The sequence below is a fragment of the Polypterus senegalus genome, chromosome 11 (genome assembly GCF_016835505.1).
Source record: "Polypterus senegalus isolate Bchr_013 chromosome 11, ASM1683550v1, whole genome shotgun sequence".
NCBI lineage: Eukaryota > Metazoa > Chordata > Cladistia > Polypteriformes > Polypteridae > Polypterus > Polypterus senegalus.
In genome coordinates this window covers 64,526,709-64,550,410 of record NC_053164.1, presented here as the reverse complement: position 1 = coordinate 64,550,410, position 23,702 = coordinate 64,526,709, and the positions used below count along the sequence as shown (strand labels likewise).

The 23,702-nt window shown below is 42.8% G+C and overlaps 1 protein-coding gene across 4 annotated transcripts in view; it reads right to left on the bottom strand.

Moving 5' to 3' along the window:
- The window catches only part of LOC120539103, a 45,117-nt gene that overhangs the window by 19,778 nt on the left and 1,637 nt on the right, over positions 1–23,702 (bottom strand). The window lies entirely within an intron of this gene.

Sequence of the window (23,702 nt, the reverse complement as noted above, 5' to 3'; positions counted from 1 at the left end):
AATTGAAGAGTCACACAGTGTGGGGTCTCCTCAGTCTGTATGTGGAGCAGGACGGTGACAGCAGTCTGTCGCTGAAGATGCTCCTCTGTCTGGTATGATCCTGTTTAGTGGATACAGTGGATTCTCCATTACTGACAGGAGCCTGCTCAGCGCCCATCGCTCTGCCACAGATGTCAGTCAAACTGTCCAGCTCCATGCCTACAATAGAGTCTATCTTCCTCACCAGTTTGTCCAGGTGTGAGGCGTCCCTCTTCTTTATGCTGCCTCCCCAGCTCACCACCATGTAGAAAAGGGCACTCACTACAACCTTCTGGTAGAACATCTGCAGAATCTTATTGCAGATGTTGAAGGATGCCAGCCTTCTAAGGAAGTATAGTCGGCTCTGACCTTTCTTACACAGAGCATCGGTATTGGCAGTCCAGTCCAGTTCATCATCCAGCTGCACTCCCAGTATTTATAGATCTGCACCCTCAGCACAGTCACCTCTGATGATCACGGGGTCCATGAGGGGCCTGGGCCTCCTAAAATCCACCACCAGCTCCTTGGTTTTGCTGGTGTTCAGTTGTAGGTGGTTTGAGTCGCACCATTTAACAAAGTCCTTGATTAGGTTGCTATACTTCTCCTCCTGCCCAGTCCTGATGCAGCCCACCATAGCAGTGTCATCAGTGAACTTTTGCACGTGGCAGGACTCCGAGTTGTATTGGAAGTCTGATGTATGTTGGCTGACCAGGACCAGAGAAAGTCCAGTCCCCTGCGGTGCTCCTGTGTTGCTGACCACAATGTCAGACCTGCAGTTCCCGAGACGCACATACTGAGGTCTGTCTGTAAGATAGTTCACGATCCATGGCACCAGGTGTGAATCTACTGCAATCTCTGTCAGCTTGTCTCTAAGGAGCAGAGGTTGGATGGTGTTGAAGGCGTTAGAGAAGTCCAGAAACACAATTCTTACTTCAGCACTGCAGCAAGAAACTTCTGTTCTGAATTGATGGAGATTGGTTGAAGAAAACTCACCCGTGTTTCAGTGTATGCCCCTCTCCTCCATAGAATAATACATTGTTTTCATCCTTTCTTTGTCTGAATTCCAACTAATCATAGGTATGGATGTATTTATCAAACCCCAGCTCGATAAATCACCTTCCCTGATTAAGTAGCACATTCCTCCCTCTTCACAGGCACTCGCCAGATTTATTATGGATCTAAACTCGATTCATGTATTTGTATTCTTGTCCAGGTTGTTTGACCACCGGTGTGTTTAAGTTTCAGCTTTTTCTTCCCTCACTGGCTTTCTCATGTGGAGTTTATTAAACAAAGCTCTGCTAAACTTAAGGAATTTATATCTATAAGCAAAGACTCTGCTCAGGATTCAACTTATATAGGGAGTTGGGGGTATAATTTGAGACCTGGCCATTGCTTTTGCTTCCAAACTTTCTTCCATGGAACGCAGGGACATTGACAATCTTTAGAATCATCTGAATAATCTTGAAAATGCATGGCCGTGTATTTCTGATTCTGTACAGAAGCTCAAAATGATGCTAAATCAGAGGTGAGGTAGATGACCGTCTTATGCGGTGTGCAGAGTTGAAAATTCATTGCACATGTGCTCGTTGCAGTCTCTCTGCAGCACATGTTTATTATGAGATGAAACACTTTCCCAATTGCTCCTCTCTACCACACAGTCCAAACAGCACAATAAGTACACAACCCTTTCTTTTTTTCTCTCTCCTCACCTCCACTCCTCCTCCCGACTCTGGCTCACCAAGTGAAGTGAGGTGGCTCCTTTTATGCTGCACCTGGGGGCTACTAATGGGCTGCTCAATACTGACATGTTGACAATGCGTTGAGTGTTCGAGGCGCTGCTTTGAGGCTTGTTACAAATGAGCCTGTCACATGATGTTGAGGCACGCTGGCACCGTGATGTTCCTGACATCTGCACAGGCAGAAGCCGATTTGGTCAGCCAGTACATTGCCTAACCCCTTTGGATCGAAGCGTAAAAGAAGCGGCCTGTCTTTCTCTCTCTCTCTCCCACTCGGTGCTCTGATGAGAGTTCAAATTCTGCGGTTCACGTAGGTGGTACTCGCGCATGGGGGAAAAAAAGGTCTTTTTAAAAAATAGTTAGGTCCATAAATATTTGGACAGAGACAACTTTTTTCTAATTTTGGTTCTGTACATCACCACAATGAATTTTAAATGAAACAACTCAGATGCAGTTGAAGTGCAGACTTTCAGCTTTAATTCAGTGGGTTGAACAAAACGATTGCATAAAAATGTGAGGCAACTAAAGTATTTTTTTAGCACAATCCCTTCATTTCAGGGGCCCAAAAGTAATTGGAAAAATTAAATAACTGGAAATAAAATGTTCATTTCTAATACTTGGTTGAAAACCCTTTGCTGGCAATGCCAGCCTGAAGTCTTGAACTCCTGGACATCACCAGATGCTGGGTTTCCTCCTTTTTAATGCTCTGCCAGGCCTTTACTTTCAGTTGCTGTTTGTTTGTGGGCCTTTCTGTCTGAAGTTTAGTCTTCAACAAGTGAAACGCCTGCTCAGTTGGGTTAAGATCAGGTGACTGACTTGGCCATTCCAGAATTTTCCACTTCTTTGCTTTAATAAACTCCTGGGTTGCTTTGGCTGTATGTTTTGGGTCATTGTCCATCTGTATCATGAAACGCCCGCCGCCCAATCAGTTTGACGTCATTGAGCTGGATTTGAGCAGACAGTATGTCTCTGAACACCTCAGAATTCATTCGGCTGCTTCTGTCCTGTGTCACCTCATCAATAAACACGAGTGTCCCATTGCCACTGGCAGCCATCACACTGCCTGACTCCACCGTGTTTTACAGATGATGTGCTATGCTTTGGATAATGAGCTGTTCCACGCCTTCCTTCTCCATCCTTTTTTCTTGCCTTTATCATTCTGGTAGAGGTTGATCTTGGTTTCATCTGTCCAAGGAATGTTTGTCCAGAACTGTGCTGGCTTTTTTAGATGTTCTTTAGCAAAGTCCAATCTAGCCTTTCTGTTCTTGAGGCTTATGAGTGGCTTGCACCTTGCAGTGCACCCTCTGGATTTACTTTCATGCAGTCTTCTCTTTATGGTAGACTTGGATATCGATACGCCAACCAAGCCCTGGAGAGTGTTGTTCACTTGGTGGGCTGTTGTGAAGGGGTTTCTCTTCACCATGGAAATGATTCTGTGATCATCCACCACTGTTGTCTTCCGTGGACGTCCAGGTCTTTTTGCGTTGCTCAGTTCACCAGTGCTTGCTTTCTTTCTCAGGATGTACCAAACTGTAGATTTTGCCACTCGTAATATTGTAGCAATTTCTCGATGGGTTTTTTCTGTTTTCACAGCTTAAGGATGGCTTCTTTCACCTGCATGGAGAGCTCCTTTGACCGCATGTTGTCTGTTCACAGCAAAATCTTCCACATGCAAGCACCACACCTCAGATCAACTCCCAGGCCTTTTATCTGCTTAATTGATGAGACATAACAACGGACTTGAACACATCTGCCATGAAATAGCCTTTGAGTCGATTGTCCAATTACTTTTGAGCCCCTGAAATGAAAGGATTGTGTTAAAAAAATACTTTAGTCGCCTCACATTTTTATGCAATCGTTTTGTTCAACCCACTGAATTAAAGCTGAACGTCTGCACTTCAACGTCATCTGAGTTGTTTCATTTAAAATTCATTGTGGTGATGTACAGAACTAAAATGAGGAAAAAGTGGTCTCTATCCAAATATTTGTGGACCTAACTGTATAATATCAGTAACTAATCCCGGGAAATGAATGAAGTTTTTTTTTTCATTTTATTATTGTCTTTTTTCAAACTTCCCCTCTACTGAATCCCCATTTTCACAAGTGGTTTGATGTGTTTTGTCAATTCAATTTACCACAACTCTTGCTTTCTTGTGGAGGCTCTGGTTGCAACTGAAAATGTGTACCTCTGTCACTTAAATATAATTTTAAATACTATTTTAATGATATTTGATGATGCCATTCTGGAATGTAATTGAAAAATGTGACCAACAGTCTTGTCGATTGTGCCTACCTCATGTGATCTATTTATTTTACTCTTTTAACTTTTTGGCTCCTTTAATTGTATTACAGACGAAAAAAATAGCATTTGGATAGATGGTCAACTTTTTTGATTTATTTAATGGTGTAACAATGTCAATATTAGTGTAGTGTATTAAAAGTAAGCTTTTGTTTTTCTCTTTTAAACTCTATACAGGTATCAAACATCACTGCTGTTTTGAGTGTGGGAAGAGTTTTCACAAGAACGCCACCAAACAATTCACACACGAGAGAAGCCGTATTGCTCTTCTGAATGTGGCAAAAAGTTTTCAAAGGGAAGCAGCCTTCAGAGCCACCAAAGAATCCACACAGGTGAAAAGCCATATGACTGCTTTGAATGTGGTAAACAGTCTTCAGAAAGAAGGAATTTTCAACGCCACAAAGTAATTCACACAGGGGAGAAGCCGTATTGCTGTTCTGAATGGGGCAAAAAAGTTTTCACAAAGAAACCATCTTCAATGCCACCAAAGAATCCACACAGGACAGAAGCCATATTACTGTTCTGATTGTGGCAAAACGTTTTCACAGAGAAGCTATCTTAAGAGCCACAAAAGAATTCATATAAGAGAGAGAAAAAAAACTGACAAACACCCCTACCTTGTTCACAGATGAACAGAGTACAATATGCTAAGCAGCAGAAAATGAATTAAAGTTTGATGAAAGCATAAAAGAACAAATTGGGGAAACCACAAGTAAAGTGGTAAGTACACTGCCCATCTCCAATAGCCTCATGTGGACACAACTCACCCATGCATGGTTTGTGAGGGGCGAACTAAGACCAAAAGGTGAACACCTAATCATAGGTGCACAAAACAGGGGCCTGGACACAAAGTGGTTCAGATCATTAATCGACAAAACGATTTACAAAAAAATAATACTGTTCTACAGTATTAGCTTGTCAAATTTCAATTGCAAAGTACCTTAAATTTTAGGTGTATAACAGCAAAAGGTCACCTCATCCATTCTTTTCAGATTGGCTCTTGAAATCGTAAGCAGTCTTTCATTTGAAGATCTGAAGTTATGACTGGGAGTGTAAGGGGACAGACGTTCCAAAATGTAGGACGGTGCGAGATTATTTAAGGCTGTGTAAACCGTTACAGTCGATCTCCTACTTACAGACAGACTGCTGGAACGGAACCTGTTTGTAAGTTCATTTTGTTCATAAATCCAGCACGTATTGGCATCTGTTGATAAATGTTTCAGTTTCAGACAGCTCTTGATTTGGACATATAAACAATGTTTTTCAGTAGTTTGTAATGTGCTTTGAGCAACTTAAGAAGTATTATACATGAAATAAAGATTAATATAAAATTAAGATCTTCCCATCCCCGCTGCCACCACTCACCAGACGTGAATTATCCTTAAGTGCTAATTTTGGACTTGAGGACCACTTTGTTCCTATATATGAAAGTTCACATCTTAAAAGTTCATAAGTAGGGGACTATCTGTTGTAGTATTTTAAAGTCAATTCTAAATGACACGAGTAACCGATGTAACGACACTAAAACTGATGAGATGTGCTCAGACTTTCTTTTTCTGTCGTTAAGATTCTTGCTGCTGCATTCTGCACTAACTGTCACTGATTGATGACTTTCTTAGGTAGTCCTGTAAAGAATACATTATGGTAATCTACTTGGCAGAAAATAAAAGAATGAAATAATTTTTCAGTGTCTTAAAGTTATAAGAGGTGGAAGAAGTGGAAAAAGCAGCGATTAATATGTGATTTAAAGTTTAGATCAGAGTCAATAATTACCCCTAAACTCTTTCCCTCCAACTTCACTTTTAAGCCTAAGGGTTCAAATTTATTTCTAACGCCCTCACAATGTCCATTTTTGCCAATAACTAAGAGTTCTGTTTTCTTCTTATTTAGTCTGAGAAAGATACTACTCAGCCATTTGTACAAATACATAGGATGACAAAAGAACTGACACAGTAAGAAGACTTATTGCTGGCCTGAATGTGGAAAACAATTCATTCACAATCGCACTAGAATCTGTAACAAAATGATGAGCGTATTTGGCTTAAGGCAGCACGTATCGTAATAATATGACGTCTCTTCTACCCCATGTCGATCATATCAGAGAGGCTAAGAAACGCTTCACTAAAGCCGACGTGGTCATTACACCAGTACATGCGCAAGACACTCCTCATTAAACGTTTTTACTGTTCAGTGATTCGCAGATCTGTAGCTGATTTGTATTATTGATTTCCAAAAAAGCAAGTGCCGCATAACTTATTACAACTGTCTTTGAAACAGAATCAATGCAATTGACAGCGTCTTCAGTTTAGGGAAAGCCTCAGGATTTCTGCGTTAATGAAACAAAAAAGTTGTAAAGAAAGTTTGTGAAATCATCCAGAGGTGAACATAAAGATCAGTCAAGTACTGAGAAGAAGGAGCAGCTGGATAAGCACATCTGGAGCCAAAGTTTCAAAAAACATCCGACTTTGTCAGCAACATCCTTTCCGTGTGAATTCATCTTATCAAAGGCTGCGCTTTTTTGTAAATAAGTAATCTTCCGAATTGCAGCACAACAGAGTAAATCATTGACGTAAATAGAATTACTGACAGACTAAGCTTTTGTCGTTTCTGTATTCTTAAACTATCTTCAGTTCCACAATCCCCCGCAGTCACTGTCACATTTAACGTTCTCTGCTCCTCACCTGTCTTGTTACCCAAAGCATCAACACTCAGTTTCATTCAAAGCTTTACCGTCTTTCCTGTCATACACATAAAATAAGACACATATTTCCTCTACATACGTGTCCAATAATAATAGTAAACTGGCAAGAACGAGAAAAAGCCCAAGATGGGAATATCCGTGACAAGAGCCTCGGTTTCAGGGTGAGGTGGTGCCTGTCACCATTACGTGAGCTCGTCTGCCACCTCTCAGTTACACTGGCACACGTTACACTGGGGGGCAAATGCAATGGAGAATACCGACACTGTACACCTTCAGAAGTGGAATAAATCGACTGTACACTGAAGCATTTCATTGACAAACGTAAAAATATAATAGGAGGACATTTCAGATAAACGAGTTTTGCTAATTATAAACAATGAAACCTAACTATTATATGTGTTGTTACTTTTTTATTTATTCTCACCAGATGTTACATATCTACATTGGAAATGAACGCGGGTAATATGTTTATAATCATTCTCACTAAAATACACTGTCAAAATATATTAATGAGCAAACTGAGACAGATTGGCCTTTAGGAAATATCAAAAAGCGTGTGCGCTGTCATTTAGGACAGAATGCATTGTTAACGTGACGCACTCTCTACTGACACGATGTCACGAAAAAAAAAGAAACAGAGCAGTCCATGCAAACTCAAATCCTCCTTGATTTTTGACCTTCTGATTAATTATCAATATCAAATCAATAAAGTCATTTTAAGAAGATGACAAGTCTGCTATAGTCAGTTCAATAAATGCTCCTTTTAAAAAGTTTGCTTATACAGAATATAAGACAGAATCTCAATGAAGCGGGACTCGTGAGTAGTAACGAATAATATGTGACACTGAGAAATTATAACTGAGTATATTGGGAGAAGGGTACTAAGGATAGAGCTGCCAGGGAAGAGGAAAGCCTAAAAGAAAGTTTATGGATGTGGCGAGAGAGAACATGCAGGTGATGAGGGTGACAGAACAAGATGCAGAGGACAGAAAGATATGGAAGAAGATGATCTGCTGTGGCGACCCCTAACGGGAGCAGCTGCACACTGTAAATGTACACATTTCAGTAGCTAATTTTGTGTGTGCGTTTCCCTATCGATTAAAGAGCTAAGTAAGCCACCTGTTGTAGTAAACGGCAGCTCAAACAGCACTTAACAGTAAATAGTCTAACAACTCAATATAAGACAATGAAACGAAGAGGCCGCGCCACTAGCAATGGAGGCTCTCACTGTCCTGCTGCGTATTTAGAAGGCGCTGATTGGCTGAAACGGTTTATAGCGAATTGTCCTGAGATAGAAGTGCCGTATAGCGATCAGAAATGAAAAGACACATTGAGGCATGCTGGACAGTAGTTTGTTTTTCTACAACATGAATTCAGTACGACACCAGGGTCTCCAAACACACAAATATGAAGCTTTTTACATTTTACAGTGAAACTCTTTACATACACAATATAATTAGGGACGTGTGCCCCCTGCCCGACTACGGGGGCCCAACCTTACCTCGATAGCTCGATTCGCTTGCTATATCCGTCCACAGTAGAATTTTTTTTTGTTACAGGGAGGAACAGAAAAAAAAATTCACAAGAGGAGGATCGACAACATGATGTTTTTACTGAGAGACAGTTGCAATACCATTGAGCCACCTAATCGGGATAATTAATGAGCTCCACACAACTGAACTACTACTACTGTTCTTACCACGGCGGATGGAGACAATAGATGTTGTTTGACTTCTGCACATTCGATTGGTTTAATTGACACGAGAGTATCATTGTATTCTCCTGAAGACGAAAAAAATATTTATAGATGTATACTATATGATGTACGGTTTTGAAGAAAATCAAACATTGCATAAAAAGGTTGCACGAATTACCTAATCTTATATATATAATATATATATAAAGTTGATATCTTTGACACAAAGTATCAGACAAAGGAAATCACAGCAATCCACAAGAACAATAATGAATTGTCAGCAGCTACCTGAATTGTCATTTCAGGCCGTCACTTAATTATATCAACTGAAGTGTGTAATGTCAATACGAATTACAAAATAGAACTAGAGAGTTAAGTGTCACACTCTCAGAAATATAGAGTCAATGCCTTCGAGCGCGTCGAGGCTTCACAAAGCCTCCTTTAACTGCTCAGTTCTGCTCGGTGTTTCGAACCGCAGTCCACGTTTCATTAATCAGTGTGCATGTCTGCTCAGCGCCTCAAATCATAATTCATCGAACTACAGGTGCCGGTCATAAAATATTCTAATTTTCCGAGATACTGAATTTGGGACTTTGATTATTATCATCAAAATTAAAAGAAATAAACATTTGAAATACATCAGTCTGTGTGTAATGAATGAATCGAATATACAAGTTTCACTTTTTGAATGGAATTACTGAAATAAATCAACTTTATCATGATATTCTAATTTTATGACCGGCACCTGTATGTTTGCAGCACATAAGGCATCACGAGATTTCATAAACTCAAAAGAACTTTCAGCAGAAATGAATGTTTGTGTGAAGATCAATGCATTTTGATTGATTGTGCCGATAATACTTAGTGACAAGAAACAAGACTATAAATTATACAAGTGCCGACTGGTAGAATGCACAATGCTCTACTGGTAATGCAAGAAGACGACACGTCTGTCTCCATAATACTCACATCTCATAAGTGCCCCGTCTTTATCTTCTCTTTAAAAGTAAAAAGATCAGCTAAATTGTGCCATGTTTTCATGCAGCCCTCATTTTTCTTCAGAACCGTGCGCCATATTATATAGATCGATCGTTCGAACTCTGGCACCTGTAGTACTGGCCTTACATTTAACTGGGACAATGTACAAGTAAGATTTATGTCCTGCTGATTTTGTGTGCGTATAGATCAGTGATTGTGTGTCCTTCCTTCTGACGGCGTTGCGATGTTCATGTATTCGTGTTGCGATTCTTTTTGACATTTGTCCAATGTGTACTGCTGGGCATGAACTGCATGGAATGCTATAAACTGCATTTTGTGTTTCTGCTGTCAATTTCTTGTTTTTAGTATTAAAAAGGACCGTGCGCAGATTGTTTGTAGGTTTGTGTGCTATTCTGATGCCTGGCTAGGACAGGATACGTGCTGCGCCTTCGGACACTCCGTGATGATAAGAAAGTGTATGCCAGGTGGGATGGGGGGGGGGTCTTATTTGAGTCGATTGTTTGCTGTGTTCTCTGGCATCTCCTATGTAGGTATTGTTTAATGAATGTCTTTGGGTTTCTGCTTGCAGTGAAAAGATGGCGTCTTTCGCTCGTTTTTGTCTCCTTCGTATTACAATGGGTGTGGACTCTTCTGAATAAAGTTTTAAACACAGCTCCGTTTATGAGATGCTGGGTGATTGCTAGCGAAGTGTAATATCTTGTCTGCATAACATCCCTTGCAGTAAACAGTTGTGGTCAGGGTGGTGTCGTTATTCCTTTCAGTCGAACAACCTGCGCACTGTACTTTTTAGTGCCAAAAATAAGAAATAGGCAGCAGAAACACGAAACGCAGTTTATAGCATTCCATGAAGTTCTTGTCCAGCGGTATACTCGGGACAAACGTCAAAATGAATCACAGCATCTTTACAGGAACATCGCAATGCCATCAGAAGAAAGGACTAGCTATCATTGATCTATACGCATACTAAATCAACAGGTCATACGTTTAACTGGGACGATGTACAAGTAAAATTTAAAGCCAGTACTAAAAGTGCCAGAGAGCTGGCTGAATCCTGGTTATCAAATGAGAACGCCATCAACAGACACTTGGTCAGAAATACAGCATATACAAACTTAAGAAGAACATATTCATAATAAACTAGACTTTACACCCGATACCAACCACACAGATTTAGCCACCTCCCCCACCACATAATTTTTTCTGTATATTGCCTTTGATTCTTGTAAGTCTAAGCATTATCCTCTGATGAAGACCCCTGGCAGGGGTTCAAAGCTCAGGAATAAAAACTACTTTATGATACGGGATTCATTTTTCTCCCTGTGTGGATCTCCAGCTATATATATATATATATATATATATATATATATATATATATATATATATATATATATATATATATATACACACACACACACAGTGGAACCTCAGGTCACGACCGCCGTAATTCGTTCCAAAACTTTGCTCGTAACCCGATTTGGTCGTGACCCGAAGTAATATCCTCCATAGGATTGTATGTAAATACAATTAATACGTTCCGGACCATACAAGCTGTATGTAAGTATATTTTTTTTTAAAGATTTTTAAGCACAAAAATAGTTAATTATACCATAGAATGCACAGTGTAATAGTAAACTAAATGTTAAAACATTGAATGACACGGAGAAAACTAACATTGCAAGAGTTCACGCTACAGCCTTACAAACTCCTCTCTGTAAACACTTTTTTTTAAAAAAAATTTTTTATGAGTTTTAAGCACAGGGGAAAAAATGAACATTTGAAAAATCCGTAATTTATAGAAAAACTAACCATAAACAACCAAGAAAACTAACCTTGCATGAGTCGAGTTCTGGCATGAAGGAAGTGAGGAGGAAGCTGGGTGGAGAGGAGATTACAGTTTTGAGGTAAAGTCTGTGACGATGCGGGTTCGCTGCATGTTCCCATCTCGTTTCCGGGAGCCCTTAAACCCATCACTGTCGGCAATGCTACCGATGAGCACAACAGTGAGGCACTACAATGGAGCAATCGGATGGTGCAAAATGGGCCAAGTGCTTTTATTAAAATGAACAAAAGAACAATCGCTGGCAGTGCTAAACACCGTGCCATTCACTTAGAAAATGGACAGCGAGTATATTTTACAACACAGAATGTGGCCGATGTTGTGGCTGATCCTTGGCACACAACCCTCACCGCGTTCTTCCAGCTCTCCTCCGAAGATGGTTTTGCCAGGACCCTCTTATATAACAGGGTACCTTCCTATTATACCTGGGCAAATTATAAATTCTCTCGACGCATACAAGAGGCACCAGTTGAGGTGCATCCAAGCATAAAGAGAAGGAAAGCTCTCGGCCGTGTCTATACTATCCACCCAAATAATACAGAATGTTCGCATCGGCTCCTACTCCTACACAACATACATCCTTTGAAAGCCAACACGCTGCTGGACAAGTGGTACATCACACTTATTAGTCGGCCTGCAAAGCCCTCGGCTTACTTGAAAACGATGCTCATTGGGATGATACCCTGACACAGGCGTCTTTGTGCCGGAATGCATCTTCGGTGAGAAAATTCTTTTCAGTCGTTCTGACCTACTGCCAGCCGTCGGATCCTCAATGCACTTTGGACAGCTCATAGTGATTCCATGGCCAAAGACATTCTTGGAACAGGTTCGCCGAGAATACACCCCACCCAACTTGGATTTCAACGATGATGTTTTATAATGAAGCATTGCTGGAGATTGAGAAGCAGGTGCAGATACTTTCTGGCAAAAGTGTGAAGAGCCTTGGCTTGTCTCTCCCTGAAAACCATCCTTTACCCACAGTTCACAGTGAAAATGCCCAAGGGATGTCATCCAACAGGTAAGAACTTCAGTCACTGGCTGTAAGGTCCGAAACCACCCTCAGTCCACATCAGAGACATGCATACGATGCAGTTTTGTCAAGCGTAAGGTCGCAAGCTGGGAAAGTCTTTTTCCTAGACACCCCAGGAGGTACAGGAAAAAGCTTTCCTTATAAACTTGTTATTAAGGAAATTATGCAGCAACGGCTACATCGTGTTCAAGTTGCCATTGAACATCTCTTAAGGCACTGATCTTGTTGTCTGCAATATCTCTAAACAAAGTTTTTTCTTCTTCTTTCGGCTGCTCCCGTTAGTGGTTGCTACAGCGGACCGTCTTCTTCCATATCTTTCTGTCCTCTGCATCTTGTTCTTTAACACCCATCACCTGCATGTCCTCTCTCAGCACATCCACAAATCTTCTCTCTTCCTCTTGCCTGCAAGCTCTATCCTTAAAATCCTTCTCCCAGTATACTCAGCATCTCTCCTCTGCACAGGTCCAAACCAGCACAATCTCGCCTCTCTGACTTCGTCTCCTAAATGTCCAACTTGAGCTGACCCTCTAATGTCCTCATTTCTAATTCTATCCATCCTCGTCACACCCAATGCAAATCTTACCATCTTTAACTCTGCCACCTCCAGCTCTGTCTCCTGCTTTCTGGTTAGTGCCACCGTCTCCAGCCCATATAACATAGCTGGACTCACAACCATCCTGTAGACCTTCCCTTCCATTAAACAATCTGGTTAAAAACTCCTCTGCCATCTCTCCTAAACTCCTCCATGCTTCCAAAGGTATGTCATCTGGACCAACGGCCTTTCCATTGTTCATCCTCTTCATAGCTGTCCTTACTTCCTCCTTGCTAATCCGTTGCACTTCCTGATTCACTGTGTCCACATCATCCAACTTCTTCTCTCTCTCATTCTCTTCATTCATCAGCATCTCAAAGTACTCTTTCCATCTGCTCAACACACTCTTCTCACTTGCGAGTACGTTTCCATCTTTATTCTTTATCACCCTAACCTGCTGTTCATCTTTCCCATTTCAGTCCCTCTCTGTAGCCCATCGGTCCTTTTCTCCCTCCTTAGTGTCCAGCCTCTCATACAACTCATCATACACCTTTTCTTTAGCCTTCACCACCTCTCTGTTCACCTTGCGCCTTATCTCCTTGTACTCTTGTCTACTTTCTGCATCTCTCTGACTATCCCACTTCTTCTTTGCCATCCTCTTCCTCTGTATACTCTCCTGTATTTCCTCATTTCACCACCAGGTTTCCTTTTCCTCCTTCCTCTGTCCAGATGTCACACCAAGCACCCTTCTTGCTGTCACCCTTACTACTTCTGCTGTAGTTGCCCAGCTGTCTGGTAATTCTTCACTGCCACCCAGTGCCTGTCTCACCTCCTCCCTAAACTCAACCTTGCAGTCTTCCTTTTTCAAATTCCACCACTTGATCCTTGGCTCTGCCCTCACTCTCTTCCTCTTCTTGATCTCCAATGTCATCCTACAGATCACCATCCTATGCTGCCTAACTACACTTTCCTCTGCCACCACTTTGCAGTCTTCAATCTCCTTCAGATTGACTCTTCTGCATAGGAGGTAATCTACCTGTGTGCATCTTCCTCCACTCTTGTACATCTCCCTATGTTCCTCCCTCTTTTTAAAATATGTATGCACCACAGCCATGTCCATCCTTTTATCAAAATCCACTATCACCTGACCTCCTTCATTCTTCTCCTTGACACCATACCTGCCCATCACCTCCTCGTCTCCACTGTCTCCTTCACCAACATGTCCACTGAAATCTGCTCCAGTCACCACTTACTGTTCCTTGGGTACACTGTTCATCACTTCAAACAACTCACTCCAGAAATCTTCTCTCACCCATCACACACACAACTTGTGATGCATATGCACTAATAGCATTCATCATCACACCTCCAATTTCCAGCTTCATAATCATCACTCTGTCTGACACTGTTCACCTCCAAAACACTCTTGACATGCTGTTCCTTCAGAATAACCCCTACTCCATTTCTCTTCCCATTCACACCATGATAGAACAATTTGAATCCACCTCTGATCCACCTGACCTTACTCCACTTCCATTTAGTCTCACAATATATCAATCTTCCTTTTCTCCATCATATCTGATGACTCTCTCCCCTTACCAGTCATACTGCCAACATTCAAAGTTCCTACCCTCAGTTCCTTTCTCTTTACCTTCCTCCTCTCCTCCTGCCTCCAGACATGTCTCCCCCCTCTTCTTTTCCTTCTTAGTCCAACAGTAGCCCAATTTCCGCCAACACCCTGTGGGCTTAAACATACTGGTGATGGTCGTTGTTAACCCGGGGTTCGACCAATCCTGTATGGAAATTTGTATTGTTGTCCTCATATTGATTTGGCAAAGTTTTACATTGGGTGCCCTTCCTGACGTAACCCTCACCATTTATCTGGGCTTGGGACCAGCACAAAGAAACACACTGGTTTTGCATACCCTTTGGCTTGGTTCAATATCTCTAAACATGATGCTGATAAACTCCTCAAGAAATGTTCTTTTACAGTTTCGAATGAGAGTATCTTGTCTTATAAGATGTCCATTGAGGCTTTGAATTTGAGTCTTCAAGACCTTAGGAACAACCAGCATATCATGGGAGAAGTTACAGTTCTCTTTGCAGGAGACTTCTGTCAGACTTTGCCAGTTATCCCAAGAGGAACTATAACTATCGCCTCTATGATGTTCTGAAGCTGACAGACCAGGGACCTCATGCATAAACCATGTGTAGAATTCGCACTATAACATGACATAAGGACAAAAGCGGAAATGTGCGTACGCACAGATTTATGCATCTGGATTTTTCTGTGCGTACGCACATTTCCGCTTTTGTCCTTATGTCATGTTATAGTGCGAATTCTACACACGGTTTATGCATGAGGTCCCTGGTCTGTCAGCTTCAGAACATCATAGAGGCGATAATCATCACAGGATGTGGCACTGGCGATAGAATTTTAATCCCTTGCTTTCCTCTAATCGTGACAGACATGCTATTTCAATTCCAGAGATGACAGTTCCCGGTGAAGCTTTGCTTTACAATGTCAATTAAAAAGACCCAGGGACAGACATTTAAGTTAGCAGGGGTTGATCTTAGCTAACCAGGCTTTTTTGCATGGTCAGCTTTATGTCTCTTTCTCCCAGGTTCGTTCCCCGAGAAACCGATATATCCTCGCCCCGATCGCAAAACCAAAAATATTGTATATCAAGAGGCCCTCAGATAGGAAACCTATCAATATAAATTCTTCTCAATACAAATCATGTATTTTTTTTTTTGATTGATTTTTAAAGTCTGTCCTGCTTTTCTACTATGTGGGTGGAGCCACAGGGGACAGCTAGTCTAATATAAATAAGTCTAATATAAAATATGGGACATTAGATCATCCAGCATTAAGTTACACAGAGAGAGACCTGATACCTCAAGTCCGAGTGACTGCATACCTGAATGAACTCATCCTTCTTAGAGCAGTTAGACAAAAAGAAATATAACTGAAAAACTTAGACAAAAAAAAAGTTACATTAACATTTTCCGCTATAGCCCCCGTTACCCGCTTTGAGAATATCATTTGTATTCTTGAAAATGCTTCCCCATCTTTGAAGGTAACTCAGCTAACACCCTTATTAATATTTAGCGGCCCAATGTCGTTTTCGTTAAAATGCTTTAACTTTTTTTTTTTTTTAAATAAATACAAAGTCACAATCGGGAAATGAATTTCACACCCCTAAAGCATCATGTCTATCTCTCGTACCACGGAGCCACCAAAGCCAAACAGACCAATCAGATTGCTCGGAGGGAGCACACACTCCGAGACAGACTTACAGTAATGTTTTATTATACAGTCGATATTAAAGGAAAGCAGACATGAAAAGGTTGGCCTGACGGCGGCGTACACACTCAAGTAAAGACACGGCAATCATGTACACGAGAGAACGGTGCCACAGAGCGTGCATCACGTGACATGCCTCCTCTTCTTGTCCCAAGGATACACAGTCTCTCTGAGCCTCCACCCTGGAGCTCCGAGTGCAGTAGGTGGAGTTGACTCCAATGGTCACCAGTTGAGTCGAGCGGCAGACCCCCAGATCTCCTTCTGGTTACGCTATGGTTAAGATTACAGTTTTGGGGAAGCGGCTTACCTGACTCAAATAACGACAACTGTCTATTAAATCAACCGTACTTACTTGTTACTCCAATGTGGAGACAACGGGCTGTAGAAATACCCCTCTGGTGTGTTTCATAAAGCTGCCAAGTTGTCACCGGGCATTGAGATGAGGGTCTCCGAAGCTTTAAAGCCCAAAGTCATGGGGTACGAGTGTTCAACTGTCTGAGTCAACCAGTCGGTACTCCGCAGGCACCGGTCAGGCATTTACAGAAATAATTTCAGCACGAGCTTAGCAAATACAAATGTCACTTGAACATCTTTCCAAGGTGTTTGCTTCCAGTTTTTCGTCAGTCGAATGAGACAAATTGTGATGTGAGAGGAGTTCGGGGTCTTTATGGATAGATGTACTCAAGTTGGGCCTTTATCTCCATTACCTCCTCACTTATGCCAAACCTAATCCACCTGTGGAGACCCCTCTGCCTTTCCTTTGTTTCAGGTCCATTTCTACATGAAGGACACCACCACAGTAATTGCTCCTGACCTTCATAACTCCATCATGTGACATTTTCAGCTCATAGACAAGCGGATTCCTTGTATAAACGGTGCATTGATTTCAGAGATTCTTTGCCCATTCAGTCCGTGGTGCCCCACCCGATACGAAAGTCTGAGAGGAGTGGCGGTTTACACGTGTTTAATGTGTTGGGGTTGGGTGGGAGTCGGCAGCTATAAACAGACAACAAAAATGGGAGCGGGAGGGCTGGTGGTCCTGACTTGTCTAACATGATTATAAACTGAAAGCTTGGGCATCGACTAATCATTATGTCACCTGAGGACGAATCAAATAAGTTATTCAGGAGGTATGAGGGGAAGTCAAGCTAAAGTAAGAAAATGGGATGCCCCTTCACAAAACTGGTGCTGTCATTCATTTTTCCATATAATCTCCACCCTTCTCAATGCACTTGCACCATCTGCCTGGCAGTGCCAGGATTCCAGCAGAATAAAAGGTTTTGTCTTGTCCTTGCCACCACTTGTACACCTTCTGGCGGGTGCCACATGTGCTATTGTCCCATTGGCAGTTTGCAGCTCCTTGGGGTGCATTTCAAGAGAAGTGGATATTTTAAATACACCTTTAAGGGGGAGGTCGTAACACGGGCTGGACGGTTGGTGATTTAAAATGGAAAAGAAGGGAGAGAGAAAGAAAGAAAGAAAGAGAGAGAGACATCGTGTGGTGGTGCAAAGGAAAGTGGTAAGATGGCACCAAGAAATACACCTGCTGGAAAAAAGTATTTTGTTTGCTCACTCTGCAGCACGAGGGAGACGCGTCTTTTTTTTTTGGCTTCGCTGACAATTCTTTGGACCGGTAGGACTGAACTTTTTTATTATCGGTTCGGCATTCCGGCGTATTCCGGGAGGCTTTCACTTTGTCCAAGAATAGTAAACCTATTTGGATAACCGGTTTCTCTTAAACAAGAACATCTCGCCCCTAAGCTGGGAAAGGTGGTTTTGATGCTATGTTACTGTATGTACTAGTTTGTTTGTTTTCTGTCTATATGTAATATATATGTGTACTAGTCAACCCGCGGCGTAGCATACGCCGCATAATCAGGCCGCTTTTTAAATGATTTTTAAGCACAGAGGAAAAAATAAACATTTGAAAAATCCGTAATTTAATAAACCACCAAGAAAAGCAACAATGAACGCTACGAACCAACATACAATTGTCCGTGACTGAAAAGCGGAGGAGCGCCGTCTACTTCCAAAGCGAAGGATGGCGTTGAAAGGTCGCTCGTTCAGTACGCACTGCCCGCTTATGTGCCCGTCCCCACCTCCCTACCTGAGTCGCTTTCGTCTGTGTACAGTCCACACACACCTGTGAGTCATGTTGACTGTTAATTTTCCAAACACCGCCTCAGTCGACGTTGACTTTTCATTGTTCTTTGTGGTTCCGGCTGCTTTTTTATATATAATCCACCAAGTCACCCGACCATGGGGGGCTTTACAAAGGGCAGGGACGTAATCAGTGCGAGCGTATGACCCGCATGTACTGGGAATTTCTCATTCGTGGGGAACAATTGGAAGCCACGGTCTCCATCACAAATGGGGTTCAACGGCTCCCCGCGCCGGGTAGACACACGTTGATCCATTCAGTGTAGCGCGCATGCAGTACCGGACATACAAGTGCATCACAGACCGGTTAATGCTCAATCTCACGTGGCTGAAAGCCACTTGTCCCTCTAAGAATTTGGACACCGACCGCTGTTGGGTCGCGTAACTATTTAGCAGGCGGGAGTCTCGTCGCTGAAATAACCAGCCAAATCGCTCCACCAACTAAGAACTGCCATTCACCACCACCCACAGAATCGAGAAAGAGCTATCAATCTGTCAATCCTGTCCGTGTCCGGGCCGGGTGAGGTTTCCTGTGTTGAGCCAAATGAAGCGATAGGCTTCACACCTGGTGGTGCCCTTCCGTCAATTCCTTTAAGTTTCAGCTTTGTAACCATACTCCCCCCTGAACCCAAAGACTTTGGTTACCCGGTTGGCTGCCCGGCGGGTCATGGAAATGATACCGCCGGATCGCCTGTTGCGGGGCCTCCATTGGTGAAGCAGGGGAGACGGTAATGAAACAGAGGCACAGGGCTTATTGGTTTTTAAAGACTGCTTCCTTCATTGGGTTTTAACCAATGCACGGAACGAACCAACACACAATCGTCAATGTGGCACGGAGGGTGGAACAGGAGGAGGGGAGAAGGACATCCACTCCGCTCCCTCCGTCATGCTAGTCTGCTGATTTCTCGTTCAGTATACACTGCCTGCTCATGTGCCCACCTCCAACTCGTCACTTGAGTCGTTGTCGTCTTTGTACAGTCCAGATGCACCTGTGACTCACGTAGACTTTTCATTGCTCTGTGCGGTTTTGGCTGCCTTTCTATATATAATCCACCAAGACACCCGACCACGGTGGGAGGGGGGTGTGTACAAAGTGCAGGAGTATCTAAGAAGACGCATGTTTGTCGCAGATGCAAATTGCTGTATGTAGCGTGTAAAACAGTTTGCTGTGGTGCACGCGGTCGTGCGCCGTAACCGAAAACTCGTTTTTTTAAAGACTGCTCACTTCATTGTGTTTTAACCTCAGTTGTAAAGGGACGTTTTAAGGATCCCATGGGATACCTCGCAAACAGTTTTACACGCCGCATATGGCGATTCACCTCTGCGACAAACACGCCTCTATTAACAGTCAACGTGGGTCGGAGCTGCATGTGACCTCTACGACAAACGAATATAAATGACGCCGTTTTTTCTGTGTTGTCGCGTCCGAGTTGGTGGCCGTGGCTCTGTGAGTTGTCGTCGTATCCAATGGTCTTGGAGTTGGTGGGCGTGACTCCTTCCTGCATGCGCCATAGGTATCTCACTTGTCGGCGGCTTAGTGAATCCACACCCCTTCCGGCGTGCTTTCCAAGGTTGTCTTGCCTTAGTGAATTATATATATATATATATATAGATATTTTTCCCTCTTCTTTATTTGTGGTATTGCTTATAGTTTAATGCTGAGCTAGGACATGTGGTGAGGGGTCAAATAAAAGGACGAGCGTTGGTCACGTTGCCCTGAAAGATTTTCGATATCAAACAGCTTTGCTCCAGCGGTTTTCTGATTGTGCCACAAACCGGGGTTTCGTTGTTCTCCCGGTGCAGCGGTACAACCTGAGTTATTGTCACTACTGAGAATTACCCTGAAAGCCACCGTCTTTTCTTTACAGCTCCCCACTCAAGTACGTCAGGTGCAGTAAATGTGACGCGTTGCTGTCCGCCTCTTGTGGTTGGTCTTTAATCACCTGAGCGACCGGCAATTCTAAACCGGGTTCAATTCAGGCAGTTCATGGTGGGCACATCACTAGCTTAACATTTCGATTTGCACTGCTGCATTTGTCCAGATGATGAGGAGGGTTTGAGGAGAACTGATTGTTCTCAGTGTAAGAGCAGAACGTGATGGACTCGTACAGACACACACACACCGAGGTTCTTGTCTAAGCTAACACTACGGCTGTCGGGGTTTAATGAATTAACTTGGCGACTCCACAGCGTGGCGTGTACGTTATACACAAAGACAAGTAGGGTGAACGTCAGAATGACAACACGAGCTTCATCCTCGCTGTTCTTTAGTTCTACTCTCTGGACATCTTTTCACTTTTATTTCTGGTGAACTATATTTTAGTTTTCATTTTGGTCTGCACTGGTAGAACACTGAGATGGCAGAAGGTTCAAGAAAATAAGTCAGGCCGAGTTAGAACTGGTTAAAGGGCAAAAGGCCTGAACATCATGTGGTAGTTTGGCCCCACAACACTACGGCCTATTAAACTCAGAGCTAGACAGCAGCTCAATTTCTCTTATGCCATCCATTCCACCCAAAGACCACAGTGTAGGGCAGTCTGCACACCCACATAAAATCAAAAGGGGGTCACAAGTAGCAAATTAAAGGAGGTCTTACTGACAAATAAAGGCTAAATACAATGGGGTTAGAATCCCAAACCGTTTAGTGCTCAGCTCTGGTTAGCTATGACCACAGCCCCCTCTCCTTCACAACCAATTGAGCTCCCATCAAGTCCACTCCCCGATTTCCAGCTCATCCCGGTTCTGCTCAGCTGGGCCTTTAAAGCTCCAGAGCAGGTGTAGAAGGTCTGGTGCCACCCGTAAGTAGTCACATCTCACACACTTACCTGCCTGGAGCCCAGAACTCCTCAATAAAACACACTCTTCCTCAATTTGTGAGAAATGTAGCCCATCACAACTCCAAAGTGGTCATAGCATACTGGTTTCTAAATGGAGAGTGTCCAAAATGCACTGGTGCCAACAACAAAGTCCAGCAGCCACTTTCCTTTGTGATATCCCCAGCTTGGACCTTACTGGAGTAAAATCTTCACTTACGTATCCACCGTGTATTTCAGAGTAATCTGTCATATAGTGCCTTTTGTGTCTGTCTTGGATCTTCTTAACACATATCACATCAAACTATTACATGTGTGTTAAACACAAATATTTCAGCAATCCTTCGGTCACTTCATTGGCTAGGATGCTCTGGTGCCAAGTGTAATTATGAACACTGTTATCCTCAAACATGGTGTTTGTTACGGACAAACAGTTACAAACACAGAAGTCCAACACAAAGGCACCCCATGAGTTCAGATTGAGTAGGCCACTCATCTCAACCTCACCCTTCCAGGTTTCACCATCATTGCCCACGTGAATGTTGAATAATCACAGAGTCCCTAGTGGGAGCACTCCACCCAGCTTCTCTGCTAAGGTCGAATACGAATAGTGAGCGCATAAAGATAGACATGAGTCACAGCCCCGACTCAAAATTGTAGGGCCGTGACCATCTTGTCCAGTGGGTAAATCTACAAGTACAAGTACCAAGGCCGGGGGATGTAAGGAAACCCACACCTGCCCAAAGCTTTCTCTCTGGGCAACTCCAAAATGGAATCCAGTCCTTTTGCAGGAGTTTGGGTCTACAGCCCGTGTGTGCATTGAGGGGAACAGTACCCCTCTACCACCTGCAGTAACCTGGGTTCTTTCCCCACCACATCCTTAAAGTCAGTTTTAGTAGTCGGGATTCAGTCCACCAAGGGACAAAGCCCCAGACACTTTGAACTCACTCTGTAGGTGGTGGGACAACTGGAGGATGCTCCCAGCTTGCTTCTTCAGACTATACCTGGCAAGGTCCCATATACCCCATTCCCACCTCAGGCTTCAAATGTAACCCCATCGTACAAAATGAGTCCTAAGCCCGGTAACCTTATATTCTTTTATCCTACACTAAGATCTGAGCGACACATTAAGCCTTCTGATCTCCTCAACCTTATCTGGACTGGTGGGCAGCACAAGTAGCACTTCAGAGAAGACCACCTTGTCAGTTACTCTACTCAGCTTGACACCAAACTCTGTAGGACTGCAGAATTGTTAGCCTGTCCTGATGTGTGACAGTTTTACCAAAATGAGCAATGAGTACTTGATCCACTCCCCACTCTGGCCTAGAACCAATGAGGGTCTCAGAAACCTTCGGGAATAATGTGGGAGATTTCTACACAAATGCACCAGGGCAGAAAGAAAATACAGAATGACGTACTTGAGATGAGAACACAAAAGAAGAGGAGTTGCTCTAATTCTAAATGGAAGAACTTTTTAAATACACAATGGACGGTCTGAAAATCAAGAGTACACCTTATGCGAAGGATTTAGGAGTCATAGTGGACTCTAAGCTATCAACTTCCTGACAGTGTTCAGAAGCCATTACGAAGGCTAACAGAATGTCAGGTTATATAGCGCCTTGATGTATGGAGTACAAGTCACAGGAGGTTCTGCTCAGGCTTTATAACACACAGTTTTGGTCTCCAGGCTACAAAAAGGTCATAGCAGCGCTAGAAAAGGTCCAGAGAAGAGCGACTAGGCTGACTCCAGAGCTACAGGGGTTGAATTATGAGGAAAGATTAAAAGAGCGGAGCCTTTACAGTTTAAGCAAAAGACCTAAATGAAGTGTTTAAAATTATGAGGGGAATTTAGTCCAGTGTATCGAAACGGTGACTTTAAAATAAGTTCATCAAGAACATGGGGACACAGTTGGAAACTTGTTAAAGATAAATTTCTCACAAACATTAGGAGGTTTTTCTTTACACAAAGAACGATAGACACTTGGAATAAGCGACCAAGTAGTGTGGTGGACAGTAAGACGTTAGGGACTTTCAAAACTCGACTTGATGTTTTCTTGGAGGAAACAAGTGGACAGGACTGGCGAGCTTTGTTGGGCTGAATGGCCTGTTCTCGTCTAGAGTGTTCTCATGTTGTAACTCATAAAGCATTGATCTCATATAAAACATAATCTGAAGGAACTTACGTATGCAACAGTACAAGCAAGACCAGCGGCCCGGCTAATAACTCAAGAGAGAATTACTCCCTAACAGAAGATGAAGATGAGAAAGTAACTGAAGCATTTTATGAAGACCTTGATTTGCTTATAAAAGGATGCAAGGCCATCAAGGATTCCTAAGGATAAAGGGGAATTTTAATGTAAAGGTATGAAAACTTAGAGAAGGGAAAGTAATCGGGCCAAATGAAGTAGGTGAGAGAAATCAAAATGGGTAAAGACTTTGAGAATTCACAAGGAAACCTACTTTTACAGTCACAAACACATGGCGCCAACAAAAAGAAAAAATGCCAGATACACCAGCAAGTCACCAGATGGCAAAACCAGAACTCCGATAAACTCCATTGTGGTAGACAATTGC